Here is a 25,068-nt window from a genome sequence, read left to right as displayed (position 1 = left end):
CAGAGTCAGTCAGAATCAGAGACAGCGACAGAGTCAGAGTCAGAGTCAGTCAGAGAAAGAGTCAGAGTCAGAGTCAGTCAGAATCAGAATCAGAGACAGAGTCAGAGACAGAGTCAGAGACAGAGAGAGACAGATTCAGAGTCAGTCAGAGAAAGAGTCAGAGTCAGTCAGAGAAAGAGTCAAAATCAGAGACAGAGTCAGAGTCAGTCAGAGAAAGAGTCAGAGAAAGAGACAGAGTCAGAGTCAGAGTCAGTCAGAGACAGAGACAGAGTCAGAATCAGAGTCAGAGACAGAGTCAGAGACAGAGACAGAGTCAGAGACAGAGTAAGAGTCAATCAGAGAAAGAGTCAAAGAGAGCGACAGAGTCAGAGTCAGAGTCAGTCAGAGGAAGAGTCAGAGACAGAGTCAGAGTCAGTCAGAGACAGAGTCAGAGTCAGTCAGAGACAGAGTCAGTCACAGAGACAGAGTCAGTCAGTCAGAGAAAGAGTCAGAGACAGAGACAGAGTCAGAGTCAGAGTCAGTCAGAGAAAGAGTCAGAGTCAGAGTCAGTCAGAGAAAGAGTCAGAGTCAGAGTCAGTCAGAGACAGAGTCAGAGTCAGTCAGAGAAAGAGTCAGAGTCAGAGTCAGTCAGAGACAGAGACAGAGTCAGAGTCAGTCAGAGACAGAGTCAGAGACAGAGACAGCGACAGTGACAGAGTCAGAGTCAGTCAGAGAAAGAGTCAGAGTCAGAGACAGAGACAGAGACAGAGTCAGAGTCAGTCAGAGGAAGAGTCAGAGACAGAGTCAGAGACAGTCAGAGAAAGAGTCAGAGTCAGTCAGAGACAGAGACAGAGACATAGTCAGAGTCAGTCAGAGACAGAGACAGAGACAGCGACAGTGACAGAGTCAGAGTCATTCAGAGAAAGAGTCAGAGTCAGAGACAGAGACAGAGACAGAGTAAGAGTCAATCAGAGAAAGAGTCAAAGAGAGCGACAGAGTCAGAGTCAGAGTCAGTCAGAGAAAGAGTCAGAGTCAGAGACAGAGTCAGAGTCAGAGTCAGTCAGAGACAGAGTAAGAGTCAGTCAGAGACAGAGTCAGTCACAGAGACAGAGTCAGAGTCAGTCAGAGACAGAGACAGAGTCAGAGACAGAGTCAGAGACAAAGACAGAGACAGAGTCAATCAGAGACAGAGATAGAGACAGAGTCAGAGACAGTCAGAGAAAGAGTCAGAGTCAGAGTCAGTCAGAATCAGAGACAGCAACAGAGTCAGAGTCTGAGTCAGTCAGAGAAAGAGTCAGAGTCAGAGTCAGTCAGAATCAGAGACAGAGACAGAGACAGAGTCAGAGTCAGAATCAGAGAAAGAGTCAGAATCAGAGACAGAGTCAGAGTCAGTCAGAGAAAGAGTCAGAGACAGAGACAGAGACAGAGTCAGAGTCAGAGTCAGTCAGAGACAGAGACAGAGTCAGTCAGAGACAGAGACAGAGTCAGAGTCAGAGTCAGTCAGAGAAAGAGTCAGAATCAGAGACAGCAACAGAGTCAGAGTCAGAGTCAGAGTCAGAATCAGTCAGAGAAAGAGTCAGAGTCAGAGTCAGTCAGAGACAGAGATAGAGACAGAGTCAGAGACAGTCAGATAAAGAGTCAGAGTCAGAGTCAGTCAGAATCAGAGACAGCGACAGAGTCAGAGTCAGAGTCAGTCAGAGAAAGAGTCAGAGTCAGAGTCAGTCAGAATCAGAATCAGAGACAGAGTCAGAGACAGAGTCAGAGACAGAGAGAGACAGATTCAGAGTCAGTCAGAGAAAGAGTCAGAGTCAGTCAGAGAAAGAGTCAAAATCAGAGACAGAGTCAGAGTCAGTCAGAGAAAGAGTCAGAGAAAGAGACAGAGTCAGAGTCAGAGTCAGTCAGAGACAGAGACAGAGTCAGAATCAGAGTCAGAGACAGAGTCAGAGACAGAGACAGAGTCAGAGACAGAGTAAGAGTCAATCAGAGAAAGAGTCAAAGAGAGCGACAGAGTCAGAGTCAGAGTCAGTCAGAGAAAGAGTCAGAGTCAGAGACAGAGTCAGAGTCAGAGACAGAGACAGAGTCAGAGTCAGTCAGAGGAAGAGTCAGAGACAGAGTCAGAGTCAGTCAGAGACAGAGTCAGAGTCAGTCAGAGACAGAGTCAGTCACAGAGACAGAGTCAGTCAGTCAGAGAAAGAGTCAGAGACAGAGACAGAGTCAGAGTCAGAGTCAGTCAGAGAAAGAGTCAGAGTCAGAGTCAGTCAGAGAAAGAGTCAGAGTCAGAGTCAGTCAGAGACAGAGTCAGAGTCAGTCAGAGAAAGAGTCAGAGTCAGAGTCAGTCAGAGACAGAGACAGAGTCAGAGTCAGTCAGAGACAGAGTCAGAGACAGAGACAGAGACAGCGACAGTGACAGAGTCAGAGTCAGTCAGAGAAAGAGTCAGAGTCAGAGACAGAGACAGAGACAGAGTCAGAGTCAGTCAGAGGAAGAGTCAGAGACAGAGTCAGAGACAGTCAGAGAAAGAGTCAGAGTCAGTCAGAGACAGAGACAGAGACATAGTCAGAGTCAGTCAGAGACAGAGACAGAGACAGCGACAGTGACAGAGTCAGAGTCATTCAGAGAAAGAGTCAGAGTCAGAGACAGAGACAGAGACAGAGTAAGAGTCAATCAGAGAAAGAGTCAAAGAGAGCGACAGAGTCAGAGTCAGAGTCAGTCAGAGAAAGAGTCAGAGTCAGAGACAGAGTCAGAGTCAGAGTCATTCAGAGACAGAGTAAGAGTCAGTCAGAGACAGAGTCAGTCACAGAGACAGAGTCAGAGTCAGTCAGAGACAGAGACAGAGTCAGAGACAGAGTCAGAGACAAAGACAGAGACAGAGTCAATCAGAGACAGAGATAGAGACAGAGTCAGAGACAGTCAGAGAAAGAGTCAGAGTCAGAGTCAGTCAGAATCAGAGACAGCAACAGAGTCAGAGTCTGAGTCAGTCAGAGAAAGAGTCAGAGTCAGAGTCAGTCAGAATCAGAGACAGAGACAGAGACAGAGTCAGAGTCAGAATCAGAGAAAGAGTCAGAATCAGAGACAGAGTCAGAGTCAGTCAGAGAAAGAGTCAGAGACAGAGACAGAGACAGAGTCAGAGTCAGAGTCAGTCAGAGACAGAGACAGAGTCAGTCAGAGACAGAGACAGAGTCAGAGTCAGAGTCAGTCAGAGAAGGAGTCAGAGTCAGTCAGAGAAAGAGTCAGAATCAGAGACAGCAACAGAGTCAGAGTCAGAGTCAGAGTCAGAATCAGTCAGAGAAAGAGTCAGAGTCAGAGTCAGTCAGAGACAGAGATAGAGACAGAGTCAGAGACAGTCAGATAAAGAGTCAGAGTCAGAGTCAGTCAGAATCAGAGACAGCGACAGAGTCAGAGTCAGAGTCAGTCAGAGAAAGAGTCAGAGTCAGAGTCAGTCAGAATCAGAATCAGAGACAGAGTCAGAGACAGAGTCAGAGACAGAGAGAGACAGATTCAGAGTCAGTCAGAGAAAGAGTCAGAGTCAGTCAGAGAAAGAGTCAAAATCAGAGACAGAGTCAGAGTCAGTCAGAGAAAGAGTCAGAGAAAGAGACAGAGTCAGAGTCAGAGTCAGTCAGAGACAGAGACAGAGTCAGAATCAGAGTCAGAGACAGAGTCAGAGACAGAGACAGAGTCAGAGACAGAGTAAGAGTCAATCAGAGAAAGAGTCAAAGAGAGCGACAGAGTCAGAGTCAGAGTCAGTCAGAGGAAGAGTCAGAGACAGAGTCAGAGTCAGTCAGAGACAGAGTCAGAGTCAGTCAGAGACAGAGTCAGTCACAGAGACAGAGTCAGTCAGTCAGAGAAAGAGTCAGAGACAGAGACAGAGTCAGAGTCAGAGTCAGTCAGAGAAAGAGTCAGAGTCAGAGTCAGTCAGAGAAAGAGTCAGAGTCAGAGTCAGTCAGAGACAGAGTCAGAGTCAGTCAGAGAAAGAGTCAGAGTCAGAGTCAGTCAGAGACAGAGACAGAGTCAGAGTCAGTCAGAGACAGAGTCAGAGACAGAGACAGAGACAGCGACAGTGACAGAGTCAGAGTCAGTCAGAGAAAGAGTCAGAGTCAGAGACAGAGACAGAGACAGAGTCAGAGTCAGTCAGAGGAAGAGTCAGAGACAGAGTCAGAGACAGTCAGAGAAAGAGTCAGAGTCAGTCAGAGACAGAGACAGAGACATAGTCAGAGTCAGTCAGAGACAGAGACAGAGACAGCGACAGTGACAGAGTCAGAGTCATTCAGAGAAAGAGTCAGAGTCAGAGACAGAGACAGAGACAGAGTAAGAGTCAATCAGAGAAAGAGTCAAAGAGAGCGACAGAGTCAGAGTCAGAGTCAGTCAGAGAAAGAGTCAGAGTCAGAGACAGAGTCAGAGTCAGAGTCAGTCAGAGACAGAGTAAGAGTCAGTCAGAGACAGAGTCAGTCACAGAGACAGAGTCAGAGTCAGTCAGAGACAGAGACAGAGTCAGAGACAGAGTCAGAGACAAAGACAGAGACAGAGTCAATCAGAGACAGAGATAGAGACAGAGTCAGAGACAGTCAGAGAAAGAGTCAGAGTCAGAGTCAGTCAGAATCAGAGACAGCAACAGAGTCAGAGTCTGAGTCAGTCAGAGAAAGAGTCAGAGTCAGAGTCAGTCAGAATCAGAGACAGAGACAGAGACAGAGTCAGAGTCAGAATCAGAGAAAGAGTCAGAATCAGAGACAGAGTCAGAGTCAGTCAGAGAAAGAGTCAGAGACAGAGACAGAGACAGAGTCAGAGTCAGAGTCAGTCAGAGACAGAGACAGAGTCAGTCAGAGACAGAGACAGAGTCAGAGTCAGAGTCAGTCAGAGAAGGAGTCAGAGTCAGTCAGAGAAAGAGTCAGAATCAGAGACAGCAACAGAGTCAGAGTCAGAGTCAGAGTCAGAATCAGTCAGAGAAAGAGTCAGAGTCAGAGTCAGTCAGAGACAGAGATAGAGACAGAGTCAGAGACAGTCAGATAAAGAGTCAGAGTCAGAGTCAGTCAGAATCAGAGACAGCGACAGAGTCAGAGTCAGAGTCAGTCAGAGAAAGAGTCAGAGTCAGAGTCAGTCAGAATCAGAATCAGAGACAGAGTCAGAGACAGAGTCAGAGACAGAGAGAGACAGATTCAGAGTCAGTCAGAGAAAGAGTCAGAGTCAGTCAGAGAAAGAGTCAAAATCAGAGACAGAGTCAGAGTCAGTCAGAGAAAGAGTCAGAGAAAGAGACAGAGTCAGAGTCAGAGTCAGTCAGAGACAGAGACAGAGTCAGAATCAGAGTCAGAGACAGAGTCAGAGACAGAGACAGAGTCAGAGACAGAGTAAGAGTCAATCAGAGAAAGAGTCAAAGAGAGCGACAGAGTCAGAGTCAGAGTCAGTCAGAGAAAGAGTCAGAGTCAGAGACAGAGTCAGAGTCAGAGACAGAGACAGAGTCAGAGTCAGTCAGAGGAAGAGTCAGAGACAGAGTCAGAGTCAGTCAGAGACAGAGTCAGAGTCAGTCAGAGACAGAGTCAGTCACAGAGACAGAGTCAGTCAGTCAGAGAAAGAGTCAGAGACAGAGACAGAGTCAGAGTCAGAGTCAGTCAGAGAAAGAGTCAGAGTCAGAGTCAGTCAGAGAAAGAGTCAGAGTCAGAGTCAGTCAGAGACAGAGTCAGAGTCAGTCAGAGAAAGAGTCAGAGACAGAGTCAGTCAGAGACAGAGACAGAGTCAGAGTCAGAGTCAGTCAGAGAAAGAGTCAGAATCAGAGACAGCAACAGAGTCAGAGTCAGAGTCAGAGTCAGAATCAGTCAGAGAAAGAGTCAGAGTCAGAGTCAGTCAGAGACAGAGATAGAGACAGAGTCAGAGACAGTCAGATAAAGAGTCAGAGTCAGAGTCAGTCAGAATCAGAGACAGCGACAGAGTCAGAGTCAGAGTCAGTCAGAGAAAGAGTCAGAGTCAGAGTCAGTCAGAATCAGAATCAGAGACAGAGTCAGAGACAGAGTCAGAGACAGAGAGAGACAGATTCAGAGTCAGTCAGAGAAAGAGTCAGAGTCAGTCAGAGAAAGAGTCAAAATCAGAGACAGAGTCAGAGTCAGTCAGAGAAAGAGTCAGAGAAAGAGACAGAGTCAGAGTCAGAGTCAGTCAGAGACAGAGACAGAGTCAGAATCAGAGTCAGAGACAGAGTCAGAGACAGAGACAGAGTCAGAGACAGAGTAAGAGTCAATCAGAGAAAGAGTCAAAGAGAGCGACAGAGTCAGAGTCAGAGTCAGTCAGAGAAAGAGTCAGAGTCAGAGACAGAGTCAGAGTCAGAGACAGAGACAGAGTCAGAGTCAGTCAGAGGAAGAGTCAGAGACAGAGTCAGAGTCAGTCAGAGACAGAGTCAGAGTCAGTCAGAGACAGAGTCAGTCACAGAGACAGAGTCAGTCAGTCAGAGAAAGAGTCAGAGACAGAGACAGAGTCAGAGTCAGAGTCAGTCAGAGAAAGAGTCAGAGTCAGAGTCAGTCAGAGAAAGAGTCAGAGTCAGAGTCAGTCAGAGACAGAGTCAGAGTCAGTCAGAGAAAGAGTCAGAGTCAGAGTCAGTCAGAGACAGAGACAGAGTCAGAGTCAGTCAGAGACAGAGTCAGAGACAGAGACAGAGACAGCGACAGTGACAGAGTCAGAGTCAGTCAGAGAAAGAGTCAGAGTCAGAGACAGAGACAGAGACAGAGTCAGAGTCAGTCAGAGGAAGAGTCAGAGACAGAGTCAGAGACAGTCAGAGAAAGAGTCAGAGTCAGTCAGAGACAGAGACAGAGACATAGTCAGAGTCAGTCAGAGACAGAGACAGAGACAGCGACAGTGACAGAGTCAGAGTCATTCAGAGAAAGAGTCAGAGTCAGAGACAGAGACAGAGACAGAGTAAGAGTCAATCAGAGAAAGAGTCAAAGAGAGCGACAGAGTCAGAGTCAGAGTCAGTCAGAGAAAGAGTCAGAGTCAGAGACAGAGTCAGAGTCAGAGTCAGTCAGAGACAGAGTAAGAGTCAGTCAGAGACAGAGTCAGTCACAGAGACAGAGTCAGAGTCAGTCAGAGACAGAGACAGAGTCAGAGACAGAGTCAGAGACAAAGACAGAGACAGAGTCAATCAGAGACAGAGATAGAGACAGAGTCAGAGACAGTCAGAGAAAGAGTCAGAGTCAGAGTCAGTCAGAATCAGAGACAGCAACAGAGTCAGAGTCTGAGTCAGTCAGAGAAAGAGTCAGAGTCAGAGTCAGTCAGAATCAGAGACAGAGACAGAGACAGAGTCAGAGTCAGAATCAGAGAAAGAGTCAGAATCAGAGACAGAGTCAGAGTCAGTCAGAGAAAGAGTCAGAGACAGAGACAGAGACAGAGTCAGAGTCAGAGTCAGTCAGAGACAGAGACAGAGTCAGTCAGAGACAGAGACAGAGTCAGAGTCAGAGTCAGTCAGAGAAGGAGTCAGAGTCAGTCAGAGAAAGAGTCAGAATCAGAGACAGCAACAGAGTCAGAGTCAGAGTCAGAGTCAGAATCAGTCAGAGAAAGAGTCAGAGTCAGAGTCAGTCAGAGACAGAGATAGAGACAGAGTCAGAGACAGTCAGATAAAGAGTCAGAGTCAGAGTCAGTCAGAATCAGAGACAGCGACAGAGTCAGAGTCAGAGTCAGTCAGAGAAAGAGTCAGAGTCAGAGTCAGTCAGAATCAGAATCAGAGACAGAGTCAGAGACAGAGTCAGAGACAGAGAGAGACAGATTCAGAGTCAGTCAGAGAAAGAGTCAGAGTCAGTCAGAGAAAGAGTCAAAATCAGAGACAGAGTCAGAGTCAGTCAGAGAAAGAGTCAGAGAAAGAGACAGAGTCAGAGTCAGAGTCAGTCAGAGACAGAGACAGAGTCAGAATCAGAGTCAGAGACAGAGTCAGAGACAGAGACAGAGTCAGAGACAGAGTAAGAGTCAATCAGAGAAAGAGTCAAAGAGAGCGACAGAGTCAGAGTCAGAGTCAGTCAGAGGAAGAGTCAGAGACAGAGTCAGAGTCAGTCAGAGACAGAGTCAGAGTCAGTCAGAGACAGAGTCAGTCACAGAGACAGAGTCAGTCAGTCAGAGAAAGAGTCAGAGACAGAGACAGAGTCAGAGTCAGAGTCAGTCAGAGAAAGAGTCAGAGTCAGAGTCAGTCAGAGAAAGAGTCAGAGTCAGAGTCAGTCAGAGACAGAGTCAGAGTCAGTCAGAGAAAGAGTCAGAGTCAGAGTCAGTCAGAGACAGAGACAGAGTCAGAGTCAGTCAGAGACAGAGTCAGAGACAGAGACAGCGACAGTGACAGAGTCAGAGTCAGTCAGAGAAAGAGTCAGAGTCAGAGACAGAGACAGAGACAGAGTCAGAGTCAGTCAGAGGAAGAGTCAGAGACAGAGTCAGAGACAGTCAGAGAAAGAGTCAGAGTCAGTCAGAGACAGAGACAGAGACATAGTCAGAGTCAGTCAGAGACAGAGACAGAGACAGCGACAGTGACAGAGTCAGAGTCATTCAGAGAAAGAGTCAGAGTCAGAGACAGAGACAGAGACAGAGTAAGAGTCAATCAGAGAAAGAGTCAAAGAGAGCGACAGAGTCAGAGTCAGAGTCAGTCAGAGAAAGAGTCAGAGTCAGAGACAGAGTCAGAGTCAGAGTCAGTCAGAGACAGAGTAAGAGTCAGTCAGAGACAGAGTCAGTCACAGAGACAGAGTCAGAGTCAGTCAGAGACAGAGACAGAGTCAGAGACAGAGTCAGAGACAAAGACAGAGACAGAGTCAATCAGAGACAGAGATAGAGACAGAGTCAGAGACAGTCAGAGAAAGAGTCAGAGTCAGAGTCAGTCAGAATCAGAGACAGCAACAGAGTCAGAGTCTGAGTCAGTCAGAGAAAGAGTCAGAGTCAGAGTCAGTCAGAATCAGAGACAGAGACAGAGACAGAGTCAGAGTCAGAATCAGAGAAAGAGTCAGAATCAGAGACAGAGTCAGAGTCAGTCAGAGAAAGAGTCAGAGACAGAGACAGAGACAGAGTCAGAGTCAGAGTCAGTCAGAGACAGAGACAGAGTCAGTCAGAGACAGAGACAGAGTCAGAGTCAGAGTCAGTCAGAGAAGGAGTCAGAGTCAGTCAGAGAAAGAGTCAGAATCAGAGACAGCAACAGAGTCAGAGTCAGAGTCAGAGTCAGAATCAGTCAGAGAAAGAGTCAGAGTCAGAGTCAGTCAGAGACAGAGATAGAGACAGAGTCAGAGACAGTCAGATAAAGAGTCAGAGTCAGAGTCAGTCAGAATCAGAGACAGCGACAGAGTCAGAGTCAGAGTCAGTCAGAGAAAGAGTCAGAGTCAGAGTCAGTCAGAATCAGAATCAGAGACAGAGTCAGAGACAGAGTCAGAGACAGAGAGAGACAGATTCAGAGTCAGTCAGAGAAAGAGTCAGAGTCAGTCAGAGAAAGAGTCAAAATCAGAGACAGAGTCAGAGTCAGTCAGAGAAAGAGTCAGAGAAAGAGACAGAGTCAGAGTCAGAGTCAGTCAGAGACAGAGACAGAGTCAGAATCAGAGTCAGAGACAGAGTCAGAGACAGAGACAGAGTCAGAGACAGAGTAAGAGTCAATCAGAGAAAGAGTCAAAGAGAGCGACAGAGTCAGAGTCAGAGTCAGTCAGAGAAAGAGTCAGAGTCAGAGACAGAGTCAGAGTCAGAGACAGAGACAGAGTCAGAGTCAGTCAGAGGAAGAGTCAGAGACAGAGTCAGAGTCAGTCAGAGACAGAGTCAGAGTCAGTCAGAGACAGAGTCAGTCACAGAGACAGAGTCAGTCAGTCAGAGAAAGAGTCAGAGACAGAGACAGAGTCAGAGTCAGAGTCAGTCAGAGAAAGAGTCAGAGTCAGAGTCAGTCAGAGAAAGAGTCAGAGTCAGAGTCAGTCAGAGACAGAGTCAGAGTCAGTCAGAGAAAGAGTCAGAGTCAGAGTCAGTCAGAGACAGAGACAGAGTCAGAGTCAGTCAGAGACAGAGTCAGAGACAGAGACAGAGACAGCGACAGTGACAGAGTCAGAGTCAGTCAGAGAAAGAGTCAGAGTCAGAGACAGAGACAGAGACAGAGTCAGAGTCAGTCAGAGGAAGAGTCAGAGACAGAGTCAGAGACAGTCAGAGAAAGAGTCAGAGTCAGTCAGAGACAGAGACAGAGACATAGTCAGAGTCAGTCAGAGACAGAGACAGAGACAGCGACAGTGACAGAGTCAGAGTCATTCAGAGAAAGAGTCAGAGTCAGAGACAGAGACAGAGACAGAGTAAGAGTCAATCAGAGAAAGAGTCAAAGAGAGCGACAGAGTCAGAGTCAGAGTCAGTCAGAGAAAGAGTCAGAGTCAGAGACAGAGTCAGAGTCAGAGTCAGTCAGAGACAGAGTAAGAGTCAGTCAGAGACAGAGTCAGTCACAGAGACAGAGTCAGAGTCAGTCAGAGACAGAGACAGAGTCAGAGACAGAGTCAGAGACAAAGACAGAGACAGAGTCAATCAGAGACAGAGATAGAGACAGAGTCAGAGACAGTCAGAGAAAGAGTCAGAGTCAGAGTCAGTCAGAATCAGAGACAGCAACAGAGTCAGAGTCTGAGTCAGTCAGAGAAAGAGTCAGAGTCAGAGTCAGTCAGAATCAGAGACAGAGACAGAGACAGAGTCAGAGTCAGAATCAGAGAAAGAGTCAGAATCAGAGACAGAGTCAGAGTCAGTCAGAGAAAGAGTCAGAGACAGAGACAGAGACAGAGTCAGAGTCAGAGTCAGTCAGAGACAGAGACAGAGTCAGTCAGAGACAGAGACAGAGTCAGAGACAGCGACAGTCAGAGTCAGTCAGAGAAAGAGTCAGAATCAGAGACAGAGACAGAGTCAGAGACAGAGTCAGAGACAGAGTCAGAGTCAGAGTCAGTCAGAGACAGAGTCAGTCAGAGAAAGAGTCAGAGTCAGAGTCAGTCAGAGAAAGAGTCAGAGTCAGAGACAAAGACAGAGTCAGAGTCAGTCAGAGGAGTCAGAGTCAGTCAGAGAAAGAGTCAGAATCAGAGACAGCGACAGAGTCAGAGTCAGTCAGAGACAGAGATAGAGACAGAGTCAGAGACAGTCAGAGAAAGAGACAGTCAGAGAAAGAGTCAGAATCAGAGTCAGTCAGTCAGAATCAGAGTCAGAGTCAGAGTCAGTCAGAGAAAGAGTCAGAGTCAGAGACAGAGTCAGAGTCAGAGTCAGTCAGAGAAAGAGTCAGAGTCAGAGTCAGTCAGAGACAGAGTCAGAATCAGAGACAGAGACAGAGTCAGAGACAGAGAGAGACAGAGTCAGAGTCAGTCAGAGAAAGAGTCAGTCAGAGAAAGAGTCAGAGTCAGAGTCAGTCAGAGAAAGAGTCAGAGACAGACAGCGACAGTCAGAGTCAGTCAGAGAAAGAGTCAGAGTCAGAGTCAGTCAGAGACAGAGACAGAGTCAGAGTCAGAGACAGAGACAGAGACAGAGTCAGAGTCAGTCAGAGGAAGAGTCAGAGACAGAGTCAGAGACAGTCAGAGAAAGAGTCAGAGTCAGTCAGAGACAGAGACAGAGACATAGTCAGAGTCAGTCAGAGACAGAAACAGAGACAGCGACAGTGACAGAGTCAGAGTCATTCAGAGAAAGAGTCAGAGTCAGAGACAGAGACAGAGACAGAGTAAGAGTCAATCAGAGAAAGAGTCAAAGAGAGCGACAGAGTCAGAGTCAGTCAGAGAAAGAGTCAGAGTCAGAGACAGAGTCAGAGTCAGAGTCAGTCAGAGACAGAGTAAGAGTCAGTCAGAGACAGAGTCAGTCACAGAGACAGAGTCAGAGTCAGTCAGAGACAGAGACAGAGTCAGAGACAGAGTCAGAGACAAAGACAGAGACAGAGTCAGTCAGAGACAGAGACAGAGAAAGAGTCAGAGTCAGAGACAGAGTCAGAGTCAGAGTCAGTCAGAGATAGAGTCAGAGTCAGTCAGAGACAGAGTCAGTCACAGAGACAGAGTTAGAGTCAGTCAGAGAAAGAGTCAGAGTCAGAGTCAGTCAGAGAAAGAGTCAGAGTCAGAGTCAGTCAGAGACAGAGTCAGAGTCAGTCAGAGAAAGAGTCAGAGTCAGAGTCAGTCAGAGACAGAGTCAGAGTCAGAGTCAGTCAGAGACAGAGTCAGAGACAGACATAGAGTCAGAGTCAGAGTCAGTCAGAGACAGAGACAGAGTCAGAGACAGAGTCAGAGACAAAGACAGAGACAGAGTCAGAGTCAGTCAGAGAAAGAGTCAGAGACAGAGTCAGAGTCACAGTCAGAGACAGAGACAGTCAGAGAAAGAATCAGAGACAGAGACAGAGTCAGAGACAGAGTCAGAGACAGAATCAGTCAGACCTCTGCCTGCGTGTCATGTTCCTGTTTATTCTGATATCTTAACTGTTGTTAAACGTAAACACTTCAACAAACTGATGACGTTCCAAACCAACACAAACCTCACGTCGTCTTTTACGTGTCACCGATCTGCTGTAGTCACTAACTGACCTGTATGACATCATCACACCTGGTGTAAACAACCTGGACTGTGTTCTAACACATAAACAAACAGAACCTCAGAACTGATACACACCGTTCTGTAAACATAAATAACAACAGAATCTGATTCATTAACACAGGAACTGTTACCTTAATATGTTCTCATAACATGTTGACAAACAAACAACTAATCACATGAACCACAGTTTGTGTATGTGCAGTAAAACTGGTAAATGAATGTATAAACAAAATACATATTTCCCTATAAACACATGATGTCTTGTGTTTGTGTGTGAAACAAACAAAAGATACAGAGGAGAGTAAATAAAAAACAGACTGAGCTGTGAGGAGATCAACTCCTCTGTTGTTGTTGTTGTTGTTGTTGTTATTGTGTGTGTAATAGATCTGGGGTCTGTTTCACAAAGCAGGTTCAACAAACTCTGAGTCTAATCCTGAACTCTGAGTTGATCTACTCTGAGATAAGAAACTCTGAGTTTCCGGTTCCAGAACAGCTGATTTGAATCAGTTTAATCAACTCGGAGTAGTTTCACCTGGAGTTAAGCGCGTGCACCACAACTATAAAAAGCCAGCATCAATGGAGCCCCGATTCGACGAGTCACCATGGCAACGGGGAAGAGGAGGGCTGCGTTTTTCACCCCACTAGAATTAGAAATCTTAATGCGCTCATACGGCGAGTTTGAACACGTTTTCAAAAAGAAGTGCAACACCACTGCAGCTGCAAAAGAGAAGGAGACGGCGTGGGAGAACATTGCTGCTCTGGTCAGTGCTTAAGTTTAAATGTTGTCCTTTGCAATCACAATAATATTACAGGGGAAAACTGCTTGAATGGTAGCCTATTAATTTATTTCATTTAGGTGCAATCCCGCGGGGGAGAAGCGCACTTGGCAGCAGTTTAGGATGAAATAAAAAAACATTGTTCAAACAGGTAAGACCTCGGCATAATCTCATGGGGGTACCTCATTTTGATCATGTTTTACATTGTAAAGTAAATATTAAGTGGCTGTTTGACTGTGCAGTTGTTGTATCCCCAACATAATGCTGTTTTCACACACATAAATGTCTTCTCATCTATATCATGTTCTGTTAAATAATTAAGCCTATTTAAACTAACACAGACTTCTACTCAGCCAACAGAAAGAAGGCAGATGCCCGTAAAACGAACACACTTTTCTGACCGCTCTGCACACAGTTGCCTTACTCAAGTGCTCAGCATCTCCGACATTGTACAAAAACTTCCATTTGCAAAGAAACGCAGCGCAACACACAATATCTGCTGGGGTGTGAGAGCATGACTACGATTGGTGCAAATGTAAGGACGGATTAGGTTGTGTATGTAGATGATGGACTGTGATGTGAAACAGTACAGCTCAAAAAGATAATTGTGTGGAAATGCTAGAACATCTATGCGCGGTCTGATAACCATCTCCCGACGAATATTTAATTCTCTGCGCAGTAATGCTGCACCTTCATCCACGGGATCGTTATCAAAAGGACATGCCATGTTAGTGTAAAAAGTCGCCACCTACTGTGCCTAATGGACATCTAATGTACTGACTCTGATTTTTTAAATGATTTTTTAAATGACAGACGGCAGAACTAGGCTACGCCAAAACTCGCCTGCTGACTGAATGAATGAGGAAATCAAATGGAGTGTGTGGCTCTGAAAGAGGGCAGAGACAGAGAGAAACTCGAGGTTCATTGAGAAAAACCTGGTCCCGACCAGGTTAGGTTCATAGAGTCTGTTACTATGGTAACTGACCGAGAGCTTAAGTTACCTCTCTCTCTGAAACAGGCTAGAGTTACCCCTCTTTCTCTGGTTTGAGTTACCTCCCTTTTTGAAACGGAAAACTCAGAGTTTCCCTCATTTCAGGGTCAACAGACTCTGAGTTTTCACTAAACCTGCTTTGTGAAACGGACCCCTCATTTCCTGAGCAAATTGTCAGTTTGTGTGTAAACACTGAAAGGAGTGGAAGAGTGAGAGCTGAAAACTGTGAACAGCTGAAAACAGAAAAAGCTAAAGTGTTAACACGGTAAAAAGTTGAAGCGTAAACACTTTAACCAGTTGAAGCCTCAACACTGTAAACAGTTGAAGCCTCAACACTGTAAACAGTTGAAGCGTCAACACTGTAAACAGTTGAAGCGTCAACACTGTAAACAGCTGAATTGTTAGCACTGTAAACAGTTGAAGTGTTAACACTGTAAACAGTTGAATTGTTAACACTGTAAACAATTGAAATGTTAACACTGTAAGCAGCTGAAGTGTTAACACTTTAAACGGCTGAAGTGTAATCACTGTAAACAGTTGAAGTGTTAAAACTTTCAATTTCAATTTCAATTTTATTTATAAAGCCCAATATCACAAATCACAATTTGCCTCACAGGGCTTTACAGCATACGACATCCCTCTGTCCTTATGACCCTCACAGCTGATCAGGAAAAACTCCCCAAAAAAAACCCTTTAACGGGGAAAAAACGGTAGAAACCTCAGGAAGAGCAACTGAGGAGGGATCCCTCTTCCAGGACGGACAGACGTGCAATAGATGTCGTACAGAACAGATCAGCATAATAAATTAACAGTAATCCGTATGACACAATGAGAGAGAGAGAGAGAGAGAGAGAGAGAGACAGAGAGAGAGAGAAAGAGACAGAGAGATTTTGATTTTGATTTTTTAACAGTACTTTATTTACAGTTGGTTTAAAAACAAACAAACAGTTATACACTCAATATATCAGTTGAGGAATGATGCAAATTCTAGTTCTCTCTCATTCACTCGGCACAGCAGCTCCTCATGAGCCCACTGCTGTTCAAACACATCAATGTTCTCTGTGATCCTGTGGAAACAAAACTCCAGCCTCAGTCTGGTCTTCACGTTGTGCCTCCACAGGATCACAGGGTCAAGGGTCGGCCCACCCTGCAGTTTGTCCCTACGAGTCAGGTAGATTGACATTTTTGCTTCACCAGTTAAAAAATTAAGGAGTTGGCACTTTGCTTTTTCTGTTTTTTTAAAACCAACTCCACAAATAAAAACAGGGGCAGTAAACAGGACGCCAAATAGGATAAAAACACGGGTTAAAACATTAAAAATCTCTGCCAGTCTCCTGCACTCAGTAAAAACATGGAAGATGCTTTCGGTCAGCCCGCAGAATGGGCACTCCTTTAAAACACTGTGATTAAGAACAAATAAAAAGGCATTAGTTGCAATGGCACCATGCAAGATCCTCCACTGGAGATCTCCGGTTCTCTTTTTCAGAGGAGGTTTGTACAAAGTTCTCCACTGTGGGCTCCGCCCACCCAGCCTCTCAGTCCACACACACTCTGCTCTGTCACACAGCTGTGTTCTGTGGATAGTTTTTACACAGCTTGTGTACAGAGTCCTTTTTTCAGCTTTTTGCAGGCTTAGTTTTTCCTCATCAGTGTGTTTCAGCAGGGGGCCGCTGAGCTCCGTGAACCCTGGGCACAGGTGGATCTCTGGGTACGGGTCTGTGGGGTCGGGCTCAGCTTCTCCCCTGCTGTGTTTGAGGAGAAGGACCTTCTCCCTCTCTGTCAGCCTCCTCCTCCAGAGCTCCAGACTCCTCTGCATCAGGCGGACAGAGCGCACCCCCAGCACCGAGCCCAGAGCCTGGCTGTCTGTCAGCGCCAGTCCTGCTGCATCTACCAGCTGGCTCAGGCAGATGAGTTTTGAGCTGCACAGCGCCCCCATCAGCCCAGGCACGGTGCTGCAGGACACATCCAGCCTGGCACCACAGACTAGAGGCTCCTTCAACAACCAGTACAGAGAGTCACATTTCTCACTTCTTTTGCCTTTAAACAGCGCCCAGGATTTAAAATCACCCTGATAAAAAGGAGGCAACCCACCTAACTTTAGGAATTTAAAATCAGTTAAAAACAGAGCAGCATCCAGCCCCAGGTTATTGACACGCCTCAGTATGCAGCTGGCCACATCTCTCCACACCAGATCCTCAGGTCCAGTCAGATATCTCTGAATAAACTGGAGCCTGAAGGTGGCTGTTCTACTAGCCAGGTGGACCAGGCCCTGGCCCCCCTCATCCCTGGATAAAAACAACACAGACTGTGGAACCCAATGCAATTTATTCCAGAAGAAATTGACCATCTTTGCTTGAATTTGAGCAATGAGACCTGGTGGAGGGTCCAGACAGACTAACCGGTGCCATAGAAGAGAGGCCACCAGGTTATTTAAGATCAGGACCCTCCCTCTAAAAGACATTTGTGTGTGGAGCCACCTCCACTTAGCTAGTTTACTGTCTATTTTTTCTGCAATGTTCTCCCAGTTTTTCTTTTCCATGTCGCTGCTACCTATGTAAATACCAAGGTATTTTAAACCCTCTCTTTTCCATGTCAGGCTTTGAGGGAGAACAGGGAGGCCTTCACGCCACTCGCCAACAGCAAGGGCCTCGCTCTTCCTCCAGTTCACCCTCGCAGCCGACACAACAGAAAATTTTTCGATTACAGAGCTTAAAACACACACATCTTGTTGATCTTTGATAAAAACAACGACATCGTCAGCGTAGGCAGATAAAACAACGCTACTGTTAAAACCAGGTAAAACCAGGCCTCGAACAGATGATCTTATCTTTTGTAGGAGGGGTTCCAGGGAGAGTGCATAGAGCATCCCAGACAGGGCACAGCCCTGTCTGGGATGCTCTATGCACTCTAAAAGGAGCACACAGGCCACCATTAAACTTCAACACACTCTCAATGTCACTGTACAGCACCTTGATCTTGGCTATGAGACCAGCGCTCAACCCAAACCTCTCCATGACTTTCCAAAGGAAGCCGTGTTCAACGCGGTCAAAAGCCTTTTCTTGATCTAATGAGATCAGTCCAGTGTTTATGCCTAATGAACTGGAGACCTCCAAAACATCCCGAATTAGGTAGATGTTATCTACCATAAACCTGCCGGGCACACAGTACGTCTGGTCCCGGTGGAGAATCTGCTCCATGGTTCCTCTCAGCCTACTGGCCAAGACTTCGGACAGTATTTTGTAGTCTGTACAGAGGAGAGAGACAGGACGCCAGTTTCTTATGTCCTGTAAGTTGCCTTTCTTGGGCAAGAGGGTGATAACGGCTCTCCGACAGGACAGAGGCAGTGACCCAGACACCAGGCTCTCATTAAAAACATCCAGGATGTCCTGGGCCAAGATGTTCCAGAAAGCCTTATAGAACTCCGCAGTGAGGCTGTCGATGCCCGGAGCCTTTCGCCCCTGCATGCTCTGCAGGGCAGCGTACAGTTCCTGTATGGTCAGTGGGCTGTCGAGCTGCGAGTTAGCCTCTCTGGACACTTGAGGAAGTCCACCACAGACCTCCTCCATCAGTTCTTCATTGTTCTTGTATTCGCTTTTGAACAATGAGGCATAAAACTCGACAGCTCTTCTCCTGATCAGGCCCGGCTCCGTCAGCTCTTGTCCTGTCTCAGAGAGCAGAGAGTGGATTTGTCTCCTCTGTCCTTGTCTCTTTTCCAGTCCAAAGAAGAAACTCGATGGAGCATCCATCTCCGTGATGTTCTGAACCCGGGACCGGACCAGTGCACCCTGCACTTTAGTGTCCAGCAGGTTGGCTAATGCCATCTTTTTAGTCTTGAGGATTTCAATATATCCTCGATTTCCTGTGGACTCACTTGCACACTCGAGATCCACAATATCAGTCTCCAGATCTCTGATAGACCTGGTGATGTCACGCGTGACATTGAGCGTGTGCTGCTGACATAAAAGACTGACAAATTCTGTTTTTTTCTGTCTAAAATCGTTCCAGAAAAAGCTTAAAGCCTCCCTGAAAGATTTGTCAACAGTTAAAACAGAGTTAAAATGCCAATAGGCGCTTTTGGGTAAAATATTCCTGATAAAAACGTTACATAAAACCAAAGAATGGTCCGTAAAACCAACTGGTAAAATCTTACACATTTTAATGACACCGATTCTGTGTTTAAAAACATACAACCGATCAAGTCTGGCCAAAGAGATTCTGTTCTCTCTAACGTGGGACCATGTGTACTGTCTGCAGCCTGTGTGCATCCTTCTCCACACGTCCACCAGGTCATGAGAGGAGACCAGCTGCCTCAAGGCATGCTGGGATATTGGATGAGGCTCTGCATGGTTACGATCTAAAATCTCGTTATCAGTGCAGTTAAAATCCCCACCCATGAATAAATAATCCTCCGAGTCACAACTGTTTAAAACATCATTCACCTTTTCAAAGAAGTGTTTCCTCTCTGTACCGTTGTTTGGAGCATAGATGTTGATAAAAACCACATTAAAATGTTCAAAACGAGCTCTGACTAAAAGGCACCTCCCCTCCACAACATGCCTGACCTCCAGAGAGGCTGGAGTAAAACCTCCAGAGAACAGGAAGCCCACTCCTCCCCTGAGGGTGGTGTTATGGCTTAAAACCAGTTTTCCTTCCCATTCTCTGCTCCAGTCTGCCTCGTTCCCAACATCACTGTGTGTTTCTTGGAGAAACAGAACATCAATGTGTTTTAGTTTGGCCATTTCAAACACTACTGCCCTCTTTCGTGTCTCTCTAGCACCATTAACATTCAAACTGCCTACTTTAAAAACATCCATAATGATGGAGATGTTAAGAACAAGACTAAAAACAATCAGTGAAATAAATAAAAATAAAGTCTGTTCATTCATTATCATTAAAAAGCAAGTTGTTTCCTGACTTTAATGATCAGTTTTTTCAATCTGAACACTTCCTGGTCTGTCAGGTCTGACTCGGCTCTGTGTTTAACAACATGTCTGGATGAATTATAAAAACCCTGCAAATCAGGAAAGTGCTGTTCTAGTGGCACCTTCCTCGACCCTTTGGTCTGTTGTAAAAACAATTTCAGTTTACCAGCAGGGTACACCTGAGCAGCAGTCTGCTGAGTGTGAGACAGGTCGCTGCTGTCAGACACACACCCTTCACTGTCACTGTTGAGACAGACAGAGCTGCTCTGTTCTCTGCAGCGCTCGGTTTACCTGCCAGTTGCCCAGCTTTACCGCCGACCTCCACAGTCAACAGGCTTCTGCTCTTGCTGCGCTGCTTCAGAGGAGCAGACACCCACCCAGCCTCACAGGCCTCCATCTCCTCAGCTGCTGTGTTCCCCTCACACAGCTCACCTGTTGGTTTGTCTGTCTCACACAGCTCACCTGTAACCTCACCTGTCACTTCACCTGTTTCACACTGTTCACCAGCGACCTCTAATCCTTTACACTGCTCACCTGTTACTTTCCCTGCCTCACCCAACTCACCTGCAGCCTCACCTGCCTCTTCCACCTCACCTGGTTCACCTACCTCTTCTAGCTCACCTGCTATTTTGTTTCCCTCACCCACTTCACCAATACTCTCACCTGCCTCTTTCCCCACACCATCCTTGCCCAGCTCACCTGCCACTTCACCTGAAGTATCCCCTGTCACCTCACCTTTACCTGCCACCTCCCCCCTCTCACCACTCACCTCAGTGCACTTTCCAGCCTGGCTCTGCATCTCTGCAACCTGCTGTTTCTCTCCAACTCCTGCATCTTTTCCTCGCCTCGCAGCACCGGCCCCCCCGCCGGCCACCGCGGCCGTACGCCGTGCAGCTGGAACGGGTCGGTCGACGGCAGCGGCAGCAGCAGCGCCCGCCGCCCGCCCCGACACAGTAGCGGGCGGCTCAGCAGCGGCCGCCGCCCCCGCAGCCGCGGCCGGGGGCGCCGAAACGCCGCGGCCAGGACAAGCCCTGATTAAGTGTCCCTCTTCACCGCATCCGAAACACTTTACAGCGGATGAAGTTGCAAATAAGATATAGTCAAAATCATCCACACGGACTTTGAAGCGATAATCAAAGTCTTCGTCTTTGTTATTAAGTATCATGAAGAGCTGTCTGCGGTGAGACACAACGTGTCTCAGCAGAGGAGACTTACAGCCTGACAGCACCTTCCTTATCGGTGACACCACCTTTCCGTGTCTGGACAGCTCTTTGACCAGGAACTCATCACTTATGAAAGGTGGCACATTTGACAAAGTGATCTTTGTGGCAGGCAGTGTCAGCGGTGTCACCGGCTCAAACATCCCGTACACCGTGATGCCCGTCTCCACCAACCTGTTCACCTGTTCCACCTTTTCCAGGAAAAGGACCACCGCACTATTCATGCGGGCAGCGGACTTCACAGAGCCGTGCCCGATGACTTCTCCAACAGCCAGAGCAACCTCCTCCACACTGCACTGAGAGCCGGCACCAGTTTTGATGCCGTGCTTCCATGTCAGCCTGGAGAAGACGCCGCTGGACGCCATACCCAGCTCCTCAGAGCGTGGCTGACAAACAAAAGACAAACAAACACTAAACTAACCGAGAGAAAAAACAACTAAAAGTAACACGAAACTAACACAGCTATGTTCATAAACACACCACACCAAAAATATATCGCAAAAAGAGATAGAAATAGAGAAGAAACACTCAATTTCGCTCAGCTCCTCCACACACGCTCCACTCACAGAGAGAGAGAGAGAGAGAGAAAGAGACAGAGTCAGAGTCAGAGACAGAGACAGAGACTACTACTAGAGAGATTACTACAGTAACGAACTGAGCAGACATGCTTAAGAATAGCTCCTGAACAATTATTGTTTTTTTTTTCAGAAATAAGATAAACACTGAAAAATAGTAAATAACTTGAATACAGAAGTCAGCACAACAAGCCAGAAAAGAGAAAGAGAGGAAAAACAGCTGGAACAGGACCCTGGAGACAAAGATCAAGACAAAGATCAAGACATTTAGCAGGTTGGATACAATGTTGCTAACAATGTTGCTAACCTAAGCAGTCAAAACAACTAGAAGAAAAGAAAAGAAGAAGACAGAGAAGGACTCAACTAAACAAACAAGAAGACTAAGTGAAAACTACTGGACACTGACAGTAAGTTTTAACACTTTAAATTACAAATAAAATCCCAACTGAAATATTAAAGCTAACAGCTAACTAGCTTACACTAGCTAAATAACAGTTGGACGGTTGCCTAGCAACGGCATCAGTGGCATCAGTAGCAGCAGTAGCACCAGAACTTTCCTGTTATAAATCAAAACTCACAGACCTCAGAGAGAGTAACTGCTGTATCATGTCGTCTACCTGCTCTGAGACAATAGAATATCCCCCAGCTGTAAAAAGCAAGACTGCAAGGGGCAAGTATAAACAACAAGTTCTCCGGGAAAGACCAGAAACACTCTTTCTCCACCTGTATAAAGATGGGAGGGCATGTAATTTAATCTTCTACTCTGATGAAGCTTATGCCTGGCTGGATGTCATCAGCTCCCACTACTCCTCAGTAAAGAGAACAGGTATCTGCAATGGATGGAAGATAAGTGTATTGAAGGAAAATGACCCAGACAACACCATCATGACAGTCAACCTGTTTAAAAATGGAACTGCCATGGTTCAACGACACCTGGCAAAGTTTGAGCGTGACTTCCCCGCCATGAAACTCAGGGCTGAAAAGGAGAAGGAGGGTCTTACAAATACCCCATCAACCCATGGAAGCAAAACCTCCACCTGTTCTCTCCCCACGTCTGACAGAGAGCCTGCAGACGCTGACACTGACCCTCATCTACTGGAGCACTCAGAGGCTCTGAACATCATGAGGGAACAGTTCTCCCAGATGGAGATAGAGCTGGTACAGCTCAGGGAGCAGCTGGACCAACAGCAGCCTAACTCTTCCTCCTTCCAGGATACCCTGACCATCTTCAGGAGAGAACTGGAGGACATACTCAACGCTCGGTTGAGAGAGTTTCAGCAGGACAGAACCAGTCATAGCAGACAGCTGGACTACCTCAGTGAGGAGGTGAAGCAGCTGAGAAGTGACAGAGACAGCTGTAAGGCAGAGATAGCAGCACTGAGAGAGGAGCTGCTGGAGAGGGACAGAACTCTGCTCAGTCTACAGGAGAGCCTGAAAACACAATGCTCTCTACCTACAGTCACCCCTCAGAGCCAGACCAACCCACACAGCCCTACCCCTGGGAGCTCACCCCACCTCACTCAACCAGCTCCAGCCTCCAGCCACAGCCATGCGCCCACCCCAGCACCAGTGGATTCTCCACACTCCACTGAGACTGCACAGACACACAGAGGCAGAAGGGCTGAAACTATCCTGCTCATGGACTCCAGCGGAAGGTTTCTAGATGAACAGACACTTTTCCCGAGATATAGAATCGAGAAGATCTGGTGCCCTAACACCCAGAGAGCCCTGGAGCTCTTGACCGTGGCTGAGCTAGGATCACACAGCCATATTATCATCCACACAGGCACCAACGACCTAAGGTCCCAACAGGAGAGAGTGGCAGACTCACTCAGGAGAATGATTGAAAAAGCCTCCACCACCTTCCCAACCAGCAAAATCATCATCTCCACCCTCCTGCCAAGAAGAGACTTCCACCCCCACAACATACACAGGGTGAACGCCAGCATCTCCAGAGACTGTGCCCTGAAACCCAATGTGTTCCTGGCTCACCACCCGATACTAGGTCCGGACTACCTGTATGACCATGTACACCTGTACAGAGAAGCAGTCCCCATCCTGGCCAAGACCCTGAAGGATGTCGCCTTCAGCAGGAACCTCACCACCACCCAGAGGAGCAGTCGGCCAGCACAGACCCCACCCAGACCTCCCAGACCTTCTAGACCTCCCAGACCTCCCATAGCCCCTAGACACCACCAGCCCAGACTACCAGCAAGGATACCCAGGACACCCCAGCCAACGCAGGATCACCAGCATCACCAACACACCCCACAACCAAGTCAACACAGGCCCCCACAAACCAGCCAGAGCACCCCCCAGCCTAGACCCCCTGCCCCCCCTACATCCAGCAGTACAGCCAGCTCTACAGGCACCCCGGCCTACTGGACAGAACTGTGCTGAGGTTGTGAGAGGAGCGGCACCCCCACCCCCCACTGGTGACCTCAGGGAGATACAATACATGTTACACCTGCTCTGCTCTAACCTCATAGCTACATAATAGAAGAGCAGAGACAGAATCTTAAAGAATACGAATCTTATCGTAAAATGTTTAAGATAAAATCATATATACATACATACATCATATATTCTAAACTATCCCCCCAAATCCCTAATTTAGTTTAATTTAACTTAGTTGTTTATTTCTTGTTTTTATTATCGTTATTGTTTTTTCAGTGTTTGTCTTATTTTTAAAACAGAACACATTTAAAGATGAATTCTTTTCAAATAACATGTTGGAACATTCAAGGCCTTAGATCATCTGCTTTTGGATTAAAAAGCCGAAATCCAGATTTTATTAGAGAAGTAAAAGACTCTGATATCACCGTCTTACAAGAGACATGGTACAGAGAAGACAGTTCCACTGGTTGTCCTTGCGGTTACATTGAGATTATTATCCCATCAATTAAACTCCAAACAGTAACCCAGAGTAGGGACTCAGGAGGCATGATTATTTGGTATAGATCAGAACTAAACCATTCAATTCAAATTATCAAAAAAGCAGAATCCTATATTTGGCTGAAAATTAACAAAGAAGTAATAAGTGCAGACCAACATGTCTACCTATGTGCTATTTACATATCCCCCTCAGATTCCCCCTACTACAATGAAGATGTTTTTTCCACTCTAGAGGGGGAAATAAACCAATTTAAAACTTTAGGAAACGTGCTGGTCTGCGGAGACCAGAATGCTAGAACTGGAGAGAAAGCTGACACTGTAAACATCCAGGGAGATCAGCACTTAGGCCTACCTGGAGAAACCTGCTTTCCTCTCCCCGAACTCCCCCCAAGACACAGTTTTGATAAAATTACAAACACAAATGGTACCCAGCTTTTACAGCTCTGCCGCACGCTGGGTCTGTATATAGTCAATGGTAGGTTACGAGGAGATTCTCTGGGCCGTGACACATTTAGTTCAGCTCTTGGCAGTAGTACGGTAGACTATGCCATAACAGATCTGGACCCAATGTCTCTCAGAGCTTTCACAGTCAACCCACTCACACCCCTCTCGGACCACAGCAAGATCACGGTCTATCTGAAGAGGGCACACAGTAACTATGAGGCCTCTAAACCCAGTGAACTGTACAACACCACACATTCATACAGATGGAAATCAGACGGCATGGAGAGCTACCAAAAGGCATTTGAAAATGCCAAAATCCAATATTCAATCGATTTATTTCTTTCTGAAATATTTCCCCACAATAATGATGGTGTAAACACTGCTGTGGGCAAAATTAACGCAATTTTTGATAAATTGGCAAAGTTATCAAACTTGAAAACCTCTAATCAAAAACCAAAACAAATACACAATAACAAATGGTTTGACAATGATTGCAAAAATATAAGGAAAACTTTAAGAAAGTTACCAAACGAAAAACATAGAGACCCAAATAACCAAAATATACGCCTTCATTACTACGACACCTTGAAACAATACAAACGCACACTGAGAGCAAAGAAAGACCAACACACCAGAACCCAGCTCTCTGAAATAGAAGAATCTTTAGAGTCAAACCAGTTCTGGCAGAAGTGGAACACTCTAAACAAAACACAACAAGATCAATTGGCAATACAAAATGGCAGCATTTGGATGAATTATTTTACTGAATTATACAG

General features: G+C 46.6%; 1 protein-coding gene across 3 annotated transcripts in view; it reads left to right on the top strand.

The window, feature by feature from the left end:
* Nucleotides 1–25,068, top strand: part of LOC117246113 (TSC22 domain family protein 4) — a 128,030-nt gene that overhangs the window by 84,036 nt on the left and 18,926 nt on the right. The gene's annotated exons all lie outside the window — the stretch shown is intronic.

The sequence above is a fragment of the Epinephelus lanceolatus genome, unplaced genomic scaffold (genome assembly GCF_041903045.1).
Source record: "Epinephelus lanceolatus isolate andai-2023 unplaced genomic scaffold, ASM4190304v1 scaffold28, whole genome shotgun sequence".
NCBI classification, from domain to species: domain Eukaryota; kingdom Metazoa; phylum Chordata; class Actinopteri; order Perciformes; family Serranidae; genus Epinephelus; species Epinephelus lanceolatus.
The sequence above is the reverse complement of the archived record's forward strand: the minus strand, read 5'-3'. Positions and strand labels throughout refer to the sequence as shown.